Raw genomic sequence first — 12,473 nt, forward strand, 5'->3', positions numbered from 1 at the left:
GAAAATTAATGGTTTTGTAATTATAGCTAGGCGAATTTGACAAAAGTATCGTAGAAAATTTGGATGTTGAGAAGTACGTACGTTGTACGTTGAGCTAAATATCTCGTAACTGGCGCGCATTTTCAGACTTACTCGTATATAAATTAATGTGCAATAGAATTTGCGAATTTGAGTTCGTCAGTGCATAAGAAATACATATTTTATTCAAGTGCTGTTCCATTAGTTATGCTCATAAATATTTTAAATATGAATATTTAGATACGAGCATACGTAAATATCCATAATTTCTCATGTTTTTGTCACAGTAAAAGGCAACATTAATTCTGTCAGCGTGAAATTTATGCATCTGTAACTACGCATATCGCATTTATAAACAATCATATTTTCATGAATAATCTTCGTGTGACATGCATTCTGTGATACTTCTGCTCTTCAAATTCTCCATAAATTCACGAGCAGTAGCGATCTGTAATAATACCGATAATAATGAACAAAACAGAAACGTAACCAAAGACCACATTCTACCCTCTATCCAACACGAATTTCGTACGAGTGACAAGCTCGCGTTAAACATCCCTTAGGATGAGACAACCCTGGAGAAACAACACCAAGTGTATTGCACGCACGATAATCCAAGTTCTCCGCTTGCACCACCGATGATCCACAGAAGACCGGTTCACTTTCTTGGGACACGTTTGACCGGCATTAGAAAAGGATTCGCCGTGGTTGTGGTATGAGTAACCGGTTTCCAGGTTGCCAGGATCGTGCAGCTCGGCAGCCGATTTTTCGAATTAAGCGTGCGATCTTAATGACCAGCAGCAGCCCGTCCCTGGCGCAGGCCGCTTGGACAGGTTTCGCTTGCGGGACTTAACGAGGTGTTTAGCCCTTTTGGAAGCCGATAGGCCAAACACGGGTCCGAGTGGGCCGGCCGAGTATTTACGAGGCTTTACCTCTAAACTGCGAAAGCCGATCTCGTGGAGCCATGGATCGGCCGCAACGATCGTGTCCGTTTGTCGTTCGTTAAAGAATTTCGCTGCTGTTTTTTCCTACACCTGGACGAGATGGACTTTTAAACTGGCGATCGGCTTCGTTTTACGAGTCGTTGTACGACAGTATATCGTTTTCAAGAGAAACGTCTCTGTTGTAAAACGAGATTGCTGATAGAGTTTGTTTCGAAAATATGAAACAGCCGAAGTTCATCCCTTGGCGCTCGTATTTTTCATTCTATTTCTCTTCGCGTGGATTCTGGTTTCAACGCTGGACGATATACTATACGTGCGTTAAATTGAAAAATTAGAATGGCGGGTTTGACACGATTTGATAGACGAAAGAAAGTTGATGAAGTAAGATACGTCAAAAGACAAATTACTTTCACAAAATGCATTTACACTTAACGAATTCAACGGACAAATATAGCATAAACGTATTAATTTTTTCCTACGATGTCATTCGACATGACTGTGTCGTTGTTCTACTTCAAAGTTCGAGATCGAAGATAAGACATTTTTAATCTGTATAAGCGTCGTTATCGCTTCTACGATAATACAGCGAAAGAAAATTTTGACAAAGTAACACGAGGCGTAAAATTATCGTTGCTACAGAGAGAGAGAGAGAAAGAGAGAGTATAGCGAAATATCGATCTTTCGATTCCTCCAACTAGGAATGGCAATATCTGCTTTTAAATAGCAAGGTCGACACTTTCAGCGGAATTATTTCTCAGTTACATAATAACCTGCGTTTTACCTTCGTATCGACGTATCTCACATTTTTCAGCAACTCGTAGTTTACATATACGTGTGCTTAATACACGCATACTACACAAACACAAAATACATAGACACCAAACAAATTCACCTATCATCCAAGCGAAATTATAAATAAACTTAAAAAATTCTCTTCGATGATGTTAAACGTACACGATCAATAGCTTCGTCGAGCGAGTTAAATATTAAAAAATCATCGAAATATTACTCGGAAGTATATTACCTTTCGTATCTTTTCCACGACGAATGCCAGTCAGGAAATTGAAAGATAGACGATTTATCACTGTATCGTACAATAGTGTTCTATAAATATGGAAATACACATATCACAGGTATCGTACGCGCTCTGAGCACCAAGAGGAGCAACCAAAGATAAAGAAACACTGTCTCGGCTCTCCTATCTTGCACTCTATTATCTATGACACGCGAGTGTTCGATACAATTGTGCCGGTGCCGCCACAATATATTTTCGCGTTCGTTTTGGCATTGTGCCGGACTTCTCGGTTACGCTGAAATAATTTCGTCAACTGCGTACTGATGTGTCATCTACTTATTATTAATGCGCCCGCATCAATAGCCCACTCGATCATCGTTGCAAATTTAATTTTAAAATCTTTTTCTATTCGTCGATTACGAGCACGTACTTGCTACGTTCTTATTAATCGAGGGTCGATGATTCATTTTGCTTTTTATAAATGAAACATCGATGCCTGTAACGACTCTTCTAGACTCGCGCAATGTCTGATATTTTGTTGATCGCGGCGTTGATATGCTAATGTTAATAAAACGTCGTGATACGTAATTCGTCTATCGTTTCCGGAAAAATATTTTTCCTGCAAAGTAATTCGAGGAAGTGCAATTGAAAGTGAGATCGAAAGAGCGTTAATTTTTAGGCAACGGGAGTATTGGAGTACTTTACGACTCGAATTCTCGGTTATCGACTGACTAATCGTCTTTGCATGAATTTAAATCTGAAAATAGAAACGTAGGACTGCGAGCTGAATCACGCGATGAAATTTATCAAAACGACGGCTTTCTTCGAATCGCGTTTCGTGATTCTTATAATCGAACCAGTTTAAGATCAATTTTATTTTAACGTTTTACGGACGACTACGATATCTCAATGTTGCGCTTGCTTAATGTTTCACTGGTTCCAAGAAGATGATACATCGATAACGAGGAGAAATATCTTTACAGAGAACGAAGAAGAATCGAATATAACGTTTAGAAGGAAACTTCGATTGCCTACCTGCCATAAGCTTCTACGAGGAATAAAATCTTTAAAAGATCCAATATATTGCGCAACAAACGTTAACAGAGTATAAAGTAACAAAAGATCGATGAATTAATGGTGAAAAATGTCTAAAAGAAAAAAAAAAAAAAAGGAAACGTCATCGTTAATCACACACGTACAGACGATGTAACGTTAATATTAAAACGAAGACAGAAAAACTAACAGAAATCTCTAACTGCTCGGTATAAATCAAAGTCTGCATAAATTAACGCTTCTAGACAACAGCGTCTGTAATATAAAACTCGTTTCAAAGAAACTAAAATGTACGTACATTTGCTACTAATTTCTTCGTGGCGAAGAAACGGCTTTGGCTTGCACTGACACATCAATAAAACTAGAATGTAAGATGTATGGAAAGGTATATAAATTATAAAAAGGACAAAGAAGAAGACGATAAGCTATATTTTCTATTTTTCATAAGGAAGTAGTATATCTAAAATTTAGTATATCGATCGATGATCAAAGTTGTTCATTTGTTTGACACGAAAACTGAACGCATGCTTCCCCATCCATTTTTCCATCGTCGTAATATTAAAATATCGAAGATATAAAAATCTTTCATTAACACAAAGCATAACTATAAAACCAAATCGTTTGACTATATCTTGGAGCCTAACAGGTTCTCTCCGCGTTTAGCCATTAGAATAAAAATATTCTTTATTTATCCATTAAAGGCCCATCTCAAGCCTGGAATTACCGCGATGCTATATATCGGGTGAACTTTTTCGAATACAGCGGGCGTTAACGGGTTAATCGTAAAGCGGCACTAAAATCGAAGAAACCAATAGAACGATACTTGTCGTTTCCTACGATCTTTGAAGAATATTAATAAAATTCCCAGGATAGCGCGATCGTAAATTCGTAAAATTTTCTACGAAAACTTACGTAATATTCTTTATTTATCCATTAAAGGCCCATTTCAAGCCTGGAATTATCGCGATGCTATATATCGGGTGAACTTTTTCGAATACAGCAGGCGTTAACGGGTTAATCGTAAAGCGGCACTAAAATCGAAGAAACCAATAGAACGATACTTGTCGTTTCCTACGATTTTTAAAGAATATTAATAAAATTCCCAGCAGAACGTGATCGTAAATTCGTAAAAATTTCTACGAAAAATTACGAATCGCTCGTTTGTTTCACTCCAATAATTTCAGTATCAAAAATAAAGTTTACATTCACTTCCTTTCCTTGAAAACCGGGAAGGATCTTACAATAAAACCGCGCAGATACATCAATTTGCAGTTAAACGCGGTATCGCGAAACAGGTGCACGCGTCGTCATTAATTTCATCGTGACAGAACGATCCCGGACTAAGAGATCTCCACTGAAAGGGTTTTAAACGTTCGGATCGCGATGAAACGCGATTCTTTTTCCAGGTCGACTGATATAATGCTGCCGACGCGACGTCGAAAACGAGGCATTACCATGAGTGCGTAGCAGCAGAGAGACCGGTAGGATAATTACACTGATTGGTCGTCCGAGCCGGATGTGGTGGCTGGTCGCGCGCGCGCGTCCACGCGACCGTGTGCCTGTTAAGCTGAACAAAACGAGCGTTATCCGCGATGGCACGCCGGTATCATCGAGACACACTGGCTTGCGTTATTATTAATCGTATTAACGACCCTGCAGTGATGTGATACTATGCTAACGGCCGATCGGATTCAAACCTCTTCTTCGCCAGGCGCTTTTATTCTTCCCTTCTTTCCACGAGCTATTTTAATTTAGATCTATCGAATGATCGACTCGTTTCCCTTTTATTTTACACCAGTATAACTTCTCGAAATTATATCGCCAGAAGCTATATACGTACAGAATAAACGCTCGGGGAATAGGTTGAAATATTAAAAATTGGCGAATAGGTGAATTATACAGGGTGGTTGGTAACGTGGTACAAGCGGAAAGGGGGTGATTCTACGCGTAAAAAGAAGTCGAAAATATAGAATAAACATTTTTCGTTCGAGGCTTTGTTTTCGAGAAAATCGATTTTGAATTTCCGCTCGGTACGCGTGCGGTACGTTATAACGGATCTCACTGTAGATAGTTGTCTCGATGGAAAAATTAAAAAAAAAAAAGAGAAAAGAAGAAAATTAAAAAAAAAATTTATACTATATTTTCGACTTCTTTTTTCGCGTAGAATCACTCCCTTTCTGCTTGTACCACCAGTTACCAACCACCCTGTATAATAATATCGAGTGAGGCGATAGTTGGTACAATGTTAATATCGTCTTTTAACGGGATATGCCAATTTAGATGTTTCGAAGGATCGATTCATTTCTCTTCCATTTTCCAAGAATATAATTTTCTAAAATTAGGAAGAACTTTGTTGAAATATTAAAAATTAATCAATTTGTACATTATTTAATCCTCTACTTTGTAATATCGTATATGTGTGAATGGTACTTGTTAATATCGTTTTTCGAAGGGATGTTTCAATTCAGATCTTTTAAAAAATTGTTGGTTGCTCTCCTTCTCATCTTCTATTTGAAGTAGAGGTAGAGTAGAGGGATTTTTCTGAAGTCGTAAAATTTATGTGATGTGATAGATATATCCTTTAAGTAAGGATAAGATTCTTACGTAACTAGTAAATCCAAATCCCCTTTGTCTGGGGATTTACGTATTACGTATATATAACAAATAGACTTAAATCTTTTTAGTATAAGCATTAAGTATTTTAAATATTTGTGTTTAAGTATTTAATATTGCAGCGTACATATAGCTAAGAATACGTATCGTCACGTTTCCATAGACATTCTCATCGTATGTTAAATTCCATTCGAATGATCGGGCAATAAAATGTTTAACAATCGATCATTCAAAATTGTTGCTTCGTCTGCCAATAAATAAATACTGCATAAATCATTTGTCTAAACCGTTGGTATATTTCCCTTTCATAAAGTGTACAAAGACTCTCCTAAGTAACCATACAAAAATGAAATATCCTTTAAACTTCGAAGACTATAACAGTAGCTCGAACCTTTCTCCGAGTACTCGAAAATATCCAAAAATATTCAAAAATGGTATATGCAGGTTGCAGAAAGATGCAAGATGCGTGACTAACTGCGTGGACGAAAAGAGACAAAGAATAAAAAAAAAAAAAAAGGAAAGAAAACGAGCACGATAGAAGGAGAGCGCGAGAGAGGAGCCTAAGTAAGTGAGTTACCTGAAAGGGGCAATCAATATCGTCCAACGAAGCCAGTGCACGTACGAGGAGGCATCGAACGCCGGAACAGCATGTTTACCGAAAAAGCAGCAGAGCGTCTTCGATCCGCTCGGCTCTCCCTCTTCTGGTTTAACGTTCGGTGTTACTATATACCGAGACAATCAGGCCGGGACACGGTATCACGGCAGAGAAGGTGGAAGAAGAAGAGTAGTCAGCGACCCGGCGCACCACCATCGGCAACAGTTCAGCGACGCTAATTCGGAACGTGCTGGTATACGAAACGGTTCCGCACTGTTCCTCGTCTCCCTCTTCTTCATTCTCGCACCGAAAGCGCTTGTAGATCGTTCGTTCTCGCTTTAAATCGCGCGTCGTTCGACTCGCCCATCCTCGTCGAATGGCGAACCCCCGACGCAAGGTTCACGATTCTCTCTCTCTCTCCCTTCCTTTCTTTCTCTTCTTCTTTCACCGCAGAATGGGTAGCCGCCTCGCCTCCGAAATTCCTCGCTTGTACACTCTTGGCTCGTGCTACGAGAAACGTGGGAAGATTCTCAGGCCTGAGGAAGCCCTGAACGTCCCCACCACGTGCAAGGAACACGCGTTCGCAACCGTCTGCGTGGCCTTTGTGCATGCGCACACCACTGTACCAGTGTACGTTACGTGTATACGTATGCTGATACGCTTGCCAAATACACATACACGCGAATGCTCTTTATGTGGGAACACAGAGAGAGGAGTCTCGTATCTTTCTTGCACTTGGATGGTCGCATTGTGCACCGAGCCGTGAGTCCTCTTTGTAAGAGAAGAGGAGCCAACCTGGCCCGGTAATGTAACCTTAGCGTGGCCCCATTGCCGCTTGTTGTGCACATAATACGAGGCTATTGTACCGAGCACGGGCCATATTGTTGCCCACATCTCGGTCGGCACCCTGCCCAACACACCGACCGACGATCCCCTTTCCTTATTTTCTTCCTTGCTTCGCTCGCTACTTTTTTTCCTTGTATTCTTTTTGCTTTCTTCCTCCTTATGATTCCCCTTTATACGGCAGATTCTCCAGACTGACATCGCGCTGGATCCTTCATAATCCGAATCTATGCGAACGACGAAGCGGGGAAGGTGTAGAAGAGTAGAGTTCCTTCAGAGTGACTCTCGAGTTGTTGCGTTTGATATATGGTGTTTCGAAGATGGTTAATTTCTTCCGATCTTGGGAGATTGGTTTGGTGCTGCGAATAGACGGCGTTGCTCGTAAGATTGCGTTTGGACGAGCCGTGGTATGGTAATCGGTAATTGTGTGTAAATCTTTTTGTGGGAAGCGAGCGAAGGTTAAAAGGGTTAAAGGGACGCTTGGATGGTTGCGTGTGGGAAACAGCGCCTCGCAGATTAATCGATTAATTTTTTTTGTTCTTGCTTCGTATCGTGAATAGGTGACGTTGTTAACGCGATAAGTAGCGGTATGATACTTGGTGATTAGTATGCTATTTTTCATAAAAGCGTCTAGCGATTAACGTACTGACGTATCGATGGTAAATTCTTTAGCGAGAATTCTACTCGTCGTAGTTACGTGAGTAATAATCACGCAGAATGTTTATTAACAATTGCTCGTAATTGTGACATTTTCTAGAATCGTTTTATCACTTGACGACTACCTTATCTCGAGAGTGAATTATAAACCACAAAAATGATAATAGTTAAACATGCGATATTAATACATGCGGTGATACTTAAATAGCAAACATAGTAGAATGCATGCACGTTAGACGATGTATACGTAAATATTCTCACGGTTGAAAATGTTCTTTCGTAAACATTCTCTACGCTATCAGAATTTTCCAGGAAGTCGTTCGACTTCTGTTCGTGCATGCTTCTAACATCACCCCACCGAATTCGCGGCGCGTGTCTGTGACGCTGTGTGCTATTCTACTGTCGAAAATCTCGACGTTAATACGCGTTACCTTGCTCGAGATGCGTCGTATTTACTAACTGCGTATTATTTACATCTCAGTGTTCTAATTCTCCATTCACACGTTTCTACACCACTTTTGATAGCTTCGTTGGATTAAAACGTATTTATCTAAGCGTCTATTAAACATTGCTATAATTAAATTTAATATCTTGTCGAGGCTTCTGAGTACCTTTTTCCTCGCATATTTGAAAGTAAGCTCATTTTACGACACAATTTATTACACATTTTTATATCAAAATATATAACAAAAGTTTATATCTAAATTTAATTAGTTTCATTTAAATAGTTTATTCAAAGTCATTTCTGCAATTCGTTTATTTCAATAAGTAATTGGTTCTAATTATTGCAAATTGCTGATTTATCATACCGTTTCTTTATTTTATATAGTCAGTCTTTGTTTCTTTATAAAATATTAGCTAATCGCGTGGTTTAGTTAATAATTTAATAGTTTATTTAAAGTAATTTCTGCAATTCGTTTATTTCAATAAATAATTGGTTCTAATTATTGCAAATTGCTGATTTATCATACCGTTTCTTTATTTTATATAGTCAGTCTTTGTTTCTTTATAAAATATTAGCTAATCGCGTGGTTTCCTTCGAGAGAATAAGAATTGACGATCCATTCGTGAACTAATGCAAATGTGTTAATGTTTGCTTGATTCTAGCAAAGGCAGACTCGTTGCAACATGTATATTCTCTTTTTATTGAAACAATGGCATATCTGATAAATAATTCACAATATTTGTCACGTAACACATAGCATTTGCATTTGCGTCGTTCGCGTTCGTTTAATTAGATTTAATTCGATTTAATCTCGCTTCATTTCATTTAATCAAACTATTGTTCTAATCCTGTCGGCATTCGGTACACGTATATTAGATCAAGTTTCTCCGTTAACGATTCAGAGAAGTTTCGGTCGACGTGCACTTTTTGCAGCGGAGAATTCGTTCGCTAAAAGTGCAGAGCGTGCTGTGAACGCCTATAGGCGTTACGGTAAATGGGTCACTCGGGCTATGCTTGAATGGAAGCGTGCGATTGTTATCGACTAGCTGAACGTCGAAAGGGTTAGGTCGAACGATACAGTGGGTTAAGTGGATTCGTTACGGTTGCTTTAGATTTTTCACGGTTCACGAATGTCAACTTTGGTCGTGTCAACGCGATACAGCATACGGAAAAGCGTAGTCCTCTAAATTGCAATTATTCAACGGTGTCACGGATTTATTTTATAATATGTTGCAAACCATCGAAACGAAATAATTTTATTTTACACAATAAGGTCTGTTATCTACCAGAGGAGATGAAAAGAATAATTTTGAAAAAGAAAAGTTTTCGATGAATTTTGAGCAACAATTATTGTATAAATTTATTTTCTTCGTCGACGTAAGCTTCGATTGCAAAAATAATATTTGTCCGATGCTTGTCAGAGTGCGTGCTTGTTGCTAATAAACTACATTTTTATAAGCTTGCAAATAATTTTTTTACTTTTCCTGGAAAACGTGTTTGAGCCGTGTACACCACTTTTGAAACGCTTCTGCGATATTTCATCCATTTTTATCACTTTTCCATTTAATAAGCAACTCTTATACGTACAAACGTAAATGGTCAACCAAAGTAATCTTGAAAACCTCGTGATTTTCTCGGATGAGTTGAGTCGTTAAAAAGTTACATAAATTAGTCTGTCCGATATTGCAGCGAAGAACTGGTGGTAATTATGAACGGATTAAACCATGACGACACAGAAACATTCAGAAACGTTCCATTATACCGGTCGTTTACAAACTAGCAGACAAATATTTATGCGTCCGGATTTAATCCGTTGCCATCGAACTTGTCACGAGATTTGTAGGAAACAGCTTGCACTGGAACCTTGACGGATAAATCGGGAAAATCTGGTTATTTCGGAAAAAATATAAAGATAAAGGTATACTGTTTATTGTGGTATGCGGGTACTAATACGATTCCTGCATAGTAATTACTTTTACGTTCAGATAGACTCACGTCGAGTTCTCACTTTTACGAATCTTGTTATGAATTTCGATAGCTTCTTCGTTCGAAGAATATATTTTGTTTCAAATTTCATAATATAGATATCTTTCTATTATACGTACAATCTTTTTTAAATATAGTAGAATAAGTAGTAATAAGTAGAATAAAGAAATATAGAATAAGAAATAATTGCAAATTTAATAGCAGAGTTCTTGTAAATAATTTGCAAGAAAATAAATTCAAAGGAAATACGCTTGACGCAAAATAAAATAATTCTTATCAGACTGTGGATTTTATGCAAATTCACATCTTTGAACGTATAATTAAAACAGTAAATTTTCGATAGGAAATTCTTTTACCTACCAAGCACTATAGATAACACTATACTTTTTTTTTATACAAGTTGCGTGTATTCCGTGCAATGGTACATTTCCCTACAATTTTCTACAAACGCACAAACCTCGTAGCCTAATTATTATAGCATTTAAGAGACTGTTCAAACTTCATTATACCTCTGCTCACAAAAATATGAATTTTTGCGTAAACGTTGCCCGTGTCTGGTAATAAAAAATGCTAATAAAATGATAATAAAAAACTTTGCCAAGGCAATTGCGGATATTCGATAATTTCATCTATGAAGTAATTAAATTACGACAGCGATAAAACCGCGAAGAAACACGTGCACGATTGCATGAGTCATGAAACGATCGTTTTCGTGAGCATCTTCGGATACTCTACTTTTTTCTCTTCTTCGTCTGTCCGTTTTTTCCATCGACTTCATTACCGCATTGGATTAATGACCGGGAAGATGGCCAGCATCGATGTTTCCGACTCGTTTGCGCGCTGAATAATCGGGCATTAAGTCGAACGGATTCTCTTCCTACTCATCAAGGGCCACGGAGGCGGTCTTTTAATCGACTTGGCGTTAACGCCACGATCGCGTAGCAAACACCTGTGAAAGCAAAAAGAGCCGATGCTGTTACTTCTTCACGCCGTTAATGGATGTTTATTTTCAGAACGCGATACCTTTCGGTTCGAATGAGAGCGGCTTCGTGAGTCGAGGATTATTCGGTTCACGTCCGTCATCCTCGATATGGATAAATGTTAATTCGAACGTGCAAGTCCGTGGAAAGGATCAAATGGTGAGATCTCTCGCCGCGAGTATCTAAATTACCGATGATGCAAGCGATCACCGTTGAATCGCTTTGACGAAGGCTAAAGGGTTTACTCTTTGAAGAATTTTTAAAGCTCGTGTCAGAGGATTACGCGTGTCGTGTAATATAGTTACGCTACACTGCCGTGGATAATTACAAACTCGATCCTATTTTTAAATTTGTCGAAGAAACGTTGAAACAATCTTTGGAGCAATATAATTACAACGTGGAAAGAAAAGTTGACAAACTCGTTTGTATAATTTCATATTATTGGGTTGGCAACTAAGTGATTGCGGATTTCTCAATACTACCTAATGACAAAATCCGCAATCACTTAGTTGCCAACCGAATGTAATGTACAGTGAAACAATATAATTACAACATGGAAAGAAAAGTTGACAGACTCGTTTGTATAATTTCATATTACTGAGCTGGCAACTAAGTGATTGCGGATTTCTCAATACTACCTAATGACAAAATCCGCAATCACTTAGTTGCCAACCGAATGTAATGTACAGTGAAACACTATGATTACAACATGGAAAGAAAAGTTGACAGACTCGTTTGTATAATTTCATACTATTGGGCTGGCAACTAAGTGATTGCGGATTTCTCAATACTACCTAATGACAAAATCCGCAATCACTTAGTTGCCAACCGAATGTAATGTACAGTGAAACAATTACAACATGGAAAGAAAAGTTGACAGACTCGTTTGTATAATTTCATATTACTGAGCTGGCAACTAAGTGATTGCGGATTTTGTCATTAGCTGGTATTGACAAATCCGCAATCATTTAATTGCCAGCCCAATATAATGTACAATGAAACACTTTGATTACAACATGGAAAGAAAAGTTGACAGACTCGTTTGTATAATTTCATACTATTGGGCTGGCAACTAAGTGATTGCGGATTTTGTCATTAGGTGGTATTGACAAATCCGCAATCATTTAATTGCCAGCCGAATATAATGTACAGTGAAACTGAAGCACAAAAGTTGTCTTCTTTTGAAGTTTGCAGAAAACGTAAGTTTCTCTTGTTTCTTCTGTATTTTCGGCTGCCAGGAGATATAAACTCGACCTTAACTTTGTTACGTTTTTATTCAACGTTTAATGAATTTTCCTTTATTTTTGTTTGCTATGTTTTGATT

At 38.2% G+C, this 12,473-nt stretch overlaps 1 protein-coding gene across 5 annotated transcripts in view; it reads right to left on the reverse strand.

Moving 5' to 3' along the window:
* Positions 1 to 12,473, reverse strand: part of LOC117242000 (tubulin polyglutamylase TTLL4-like) — a 237,684-nt gene that overhangs the window by 16,302 nt on the left and 208,909 nt on the right. The window contains exon 1 of one of the 5 annotated variants that reach the window (XM_033508331.1): positions 6,221 to 6,811. The exons of 3 other annotated variants lie outside the window; for them this stretch is intronic. The gene's annotated coding sequence lies outside the window, so the exon portion shown is untranslated. Of the gene's footprint in view, positions 1 to 1,986; positions 2,200 to 6,220; positions 6,812 to 12,473 lie in introns of those variants that run through there. One more of the 5 variants, XM_033508340.1, reaches the window with a different exon arrangement.

The sequence above is a fragment of the Bombus vosnesenskii genome, unplaced genomic scaffold (assembly GCF_011952255.1).
Source record: "Bombus vosnesenskii isolate JDL3184/JDL3185 unplaced genomic scaffold, Bvos_JDL3184-5_v1.1 scf7180000013265, whole genome shotgun sequence".
Taxonomy (NCBI): domain Eukaryota; kingdom Metazoa; phylum Arthropoda; class Insecta; order Hymenoptera; family Apidae; genus Bombus; species Bombus vosnesenskii.